The sequence below is a fragment of the Malania oleifera genome, chromosome 1 (genome assembly GCF_029873635.1).
Source record: "Malania oleifera isolate guangnan ecotype guangnan chromosome 1, ASM2987363v1, whole genome shotgun sequence".
Lineage (NCBI taxonomy): Eukaryota > Viridiplantae > Streptophyta > Magnoliopsida > Santalales > Ximeniaceae > Malania > Malania oleifera.
In genome coordinates, this window is record NC_080417.1 from 139,918,569 (window position 1) to 139,923,771 (window position 5,203).

The following is a 5,203-nucleotide window of genomic DNA, read 5'->3' on the forward strand; positions in this document are numbered from 1 at the left end:
TTAATCATCCCTCATAATCCTAACCCCAAATCACATCCTATAACCTAAATACATAACTCATCGATAGTTTACTATGGCTTTCTTGAAGTCGTCATCCCAGGAAAAACACAGAAACCATTAGGAAATCCTATATCTAGATCACAGAACAAACCTCAAATATTTTCCTATATTCTGGTATTGTTTTCCACCACACTCTAGAGTCAACAGAACCTAGCAACCTAAGCTCTGATACCAAAATGTAATATCCTCAAAATTTCTCCATTTTTTTTAACAAATTACTTTAATATTTGAATATAATGGGCACCCCTATGGAGCGAAAAACATAAATCACATAACCACATATACATGTATATATAATACCATAATTCAGTATTTTCAACCATAGCCATATAATACATCTCTTTTTCTAGTGTCAACTATCCAAAAAATACAAAACCCTACACAAAACTTGCCCTATAACTAGGATGACCAAGTAATCTCTATCCGCGAGCCTGATCTGCTCGCCTAGTTGGCTCACCTGAAAAATGTTAAAATAATGGGGTGAGTCGACACTCAGTAAGTGGAAATATGCTATTACTAGTGTGTGGCGACCGAGTCCTAAAATTATATTAATAGTATTTAAAACTGCATGATCTAGCACAACACATGTATAAAAAGCTTAAAACATTTGTATCATCTGAGCTTTCTATCATTCATACTGTTATACATACTACATACGATAAAAACTATAAAATTGTATACATATAAATAACAGTGTTCTTTTCCTAGGACTCTGTATGTCATGATTTGACCCCTCATGACAGGGCTGTGCGGCCCTTAGGCGGGACTTAATCTGGTCGGCCCTCCATATAAGTCACTATACTCTACACTACCTCAGTCGGGCCAAACTACATCCACTCCTAGGCTCGGGACTGGCTGCTACCTCGTCAAATTGGCTCTCTCAACCCAGTGAACTGGGGAGCTGCATACTCTTCGAGCACGGTTGACGGTACTCACACACTATCTGAGATACGTGATTGCACACTATCTATATTAGCAACGGTACCGTGTTCTGTAAACTGTATTTGTCTGTAATATTTCCACAGGGATCTGATACTATATAAGTATATATATGTAACGACCCGAATTTAGAATGGTATTTAAATTTATGTAACAACCTGAAAAAAAAATTATTAATTAATTAAAATTATTAATCAATCAATTAATTAAACATTATTCAATTAATGTATTAAATAAACAAGCAAAAAGAAATAGTATGAAAAAAAAAGTAATTATTAATTAATTAATGAATTAATTAAATATTATTAAATTAAATTAAATAAATAAATAATAAATAAAATAGTAAAGAAAAAAAATGGAATAAAGATATATATATATATATATATATATATATATATGTTAAGTTAGGTAAGTAAGTAAGGTTTAAAAAAAAAAAAGAAGATGAAAGCAGTCGTCTCGCTCTCTCTCAATCTCTCTCTGCATTTCTCCAGCTTCTTTCTGCGAGCCGCCATCTCCATTTCCACTTCTCTTTTTCTCCTCAATTTCATCAGCTTAACAAGGGCCGATCGGGAAAGGAAAGGTGCTGTTGGGTTCCTAGTTCCGTCACCGACATTTCTACTGGAGCAGATTTGTTGTGGGAACGGCTTAGGTACTGCTCCTAGGAAAAGGTAATTTTTCTTTAATTTCTCAATTTCTGATTAAATCTTCTGTTGAATCGACGATCAGGCACCACCACGGGGTCCTAATTGTCATTGTCGTCATTTTGGCGTATGTAATTTTTCAATTGGGGTTTTCTAGGCCCTACTCCAAAGCGAGAGTGAGATTTGAGAAATTTGGCAATTTGGCTAAATTTAAGGGTATATCTATTTATTTAGGAATTATAACCCTAGGAAATATTTAAATAATATTTTATACAGGAATAATTTATTGGAGTTAGGAATTTTTGATTCAGGGTCCGGGTGAGCGCCGCTGGAATTTTTCGAAGTCTCTGTTGGCGTAGTTCAAGAAACCAGGTAAGGGAAAAAATATATATTAAATCAGAATTTTTATGAATTTAATGAAAAAATAAATTGTGTTATATGTACGTGTATATGTTTCAGTATGGGTAAAATACCAACTGTTTAAATTATATTTTTTTCGAGTTTAAGGTTGTTTATTAGATATGTATATGCAAAAATGAACTGATGAAAGTGGGAAATATTTTCAGGATAATTAAGTAAGAAATGAAAGGTATTTTCAGTATATAAATATTAAATGTTGGTTGGCTTATTTTACAGGCAGTGTATGAATTTTATTACTAAATTGTGTGGCATGAGATTCTGTGCAAATATATGTTAAATGTATGAGATGCAGGCTAAGTAAGTAAAGCAATGAAAATAAAATATGATATGGACAATGTTGCCTGTGTATGTTAAATGTAACCATGTAAATGTAAGACAGCTGAAAGACATCCATGTTAGCAGATCTAGCACACTTTTGTGTAGACTAACTGATGACAGCTAAAAGGAGCTGTGTTAGTAGATCTAGCACGTTTCTACGTAGACTAACTGATGATGGCTAAAGACCAGCTGTAATACGCAAGAATGAAATGAAAATGTTATGAAATGAAATGACGATAAAATGGCAATGAAATGAAATGACCAAGGAAAATGATACAAATTGGAAATAGTCACTTAAAGTGAAACGAAATGCAAAGTTAAGTTATGAACAGGAATGAATGTGCATGAATGTATAATGACAGAAAAGAATGATGTATTATGATATTAGAAGTATGTATGTACGTAGAATATGTTACGATTGGGCGAGACGTACCTTTCGCCTGAGGGCTTGCTGAGTAAGGCGAGTGCACTGGTAGCTACAGATGTGGCAGTAGCCGCATAATGTACTAGGGTAGAGGGAACCTACTTGTATGGGTGGGTAGATTTCCCTATCCTTAAGGCCTTTGCCGGTAAACTATTGTTGAACGCGTGAGTACGAGATTAGTTTAACACTTGAGGGCTTACTGAGTAAGGTGAGTGCCCTGGTATGCTTAAATCGTGACCTTCGGGTTGCTAAATGTATCAGAGCAGAGGGGTGATACTTGTATGGGCAGGTAATCACCCCTATTCTCGGGTAATCATATGGGTTAAACATTTGCATGTGTTTGTTTAGGATCAGAAAATGACTTTCAGTATTATGTTAATGATTTGCAAATATTATAAAATGATATGTATAATCTCACTGAGTTTAATATATTGTTTCTTCCCTTACTGAGATATGTCTCACCCGAATATGAATTCATTTTTTTTTTTCAGGATTTCTCAGGATCGAGCTTTGAGAGCTCGAGATTTTATAACATTTTTTGGAAGATATAAGAAAAAAGGGTATATTTTTATGTTAACTTTGATATGTATATTTTATGTTTTATAATTTATGTTTTAAGTTTTATAAGATATGGATGGTTGTGAAACATACTGGTATTAGTGGATAATGTTTTGGAGACATGTATATATTTGAATACTGGTGGATGATTAATTTATTATGGTTGGTAGTTAGAATTAGTAAACTCTGGTATTATGTTATATGAAGATTATGGTTATATTTCCGCTGCATATATTATGGATTATGGATTATCAGGGATTTTATCAGGTATAACGCACCGGACCCGGGTTTAAGGGTTCGGGGCGTTACAAATAAAGAGAGGGAAATGGAGACTGGAAACAAAAGGAGGCTGTCGACTTCGTCGACGAACGCTTCATAACATTGAACTTTGGGAGGAAAAACGGAAAAAGGGGATCAGCAGGACTTCGTCGATGAATACAGGGGATTTGTCGACGAAGGCTTAAGAGAATTCGTCGACGAACACAGGGGGCTCATCGACGAGAAAATACCGAGAGGGGTTTTTGAGTCGACTGAATTTCATCGACGAGGAGTGGATTTCGTCGACGAAATTTGTGAAGGAGTCGTTGACGAACGACGGGCTCGTAGATGAAATTCCGTTGTCCTATAAATATGAAAAATCCAGATTTAACTTCCTAATTAAGCTATTCTTCTTCTCTCTCTGTCCCCTTCGGTTCTCCCTCTTTCTTTCGTCGATTTCGGGCCAGATCTTCACTGGATCAACAATCCAAAGTCACCACGACGCTCCTAGGGAAGTTCTCTCCAAATCTTCCGGAGCGGATCGTTGGTGAAAGCTAGTTGAAAATCATCCTAGAGTCGAGGTAAGGCTTTTTAAGCCATATTTGGTCTTGCGCTAGTTATAGAAATGTTGTGCGCATGAAAATACTGAAGTTTAATACTGGGGGTTTTCAGTTTCAGGGTATTGGTCAGGGAATCCCTCAGGTGTTAGACTTGAATACTTTTGGGTAAAAACTTTCTACTCAATATTTGGGTTTTTGACAGTTGAGAAAAGTACTATATGCTTGGAAATACTAAACTTTAATATTGGGAATTTCCATTTTCAGGGTGTTGAGTTGGGAACCCTGTGGGTGCAGGGAAGATTTTCTTAGGGGCTTTACAGGAATCAGGTAAGGGGATAAACTAAGCTAGTTTGTTTTGAGAAACTGTAAGTATATATATATTTAGCATCTGATTTGCGACAAATGTATATATTTATATATATGTTTTATATTTGCAAAATATGGTGAAAATGATTGTATGGTTGAATATGTGAAAATCCGTTTGTGTGGCATGAGTATAAAATGTTGTGAAATACTATTTTTTGGGAATGTGGATGATATGAATTTTTATGATGGAAAACCGGCGTACGGGCCGAGATTTTTACATGTTTTGCTGGCGTATGGGCCGTGCTATGTGACTGTGATTTGCCAGCATACGGGCTGTGCTATGATTTTTCGGCGTATGGGCCGTGCTATGTGACTGTGATTTGCCAGCGTACGGGCTATGCTATGATTTGCCGGCGTACGGGCCGTGCTATGTGACTGTGATTTGCCAGCGTACGGGCTGTGTTATGATTTTTCGGGGTACTGGCCGTGCTATGTGGATGTGATTTGCCAGCGTACGGGCTGTGCTATGATTTTTCGGCGTACGGGCTGAGCTATGATAAAACGTGTAACACCGGCGTATGGGCCGATGATTTTCATGATATACGTGTATGTGCAAATTGATATGATTGGTTTGGTAATTAATGATATGAGATATTTATGTATCACGGTTTTAGTATATGTATATGATATTAGAACCTGGTTTGCTTGGTTTAGGCTAG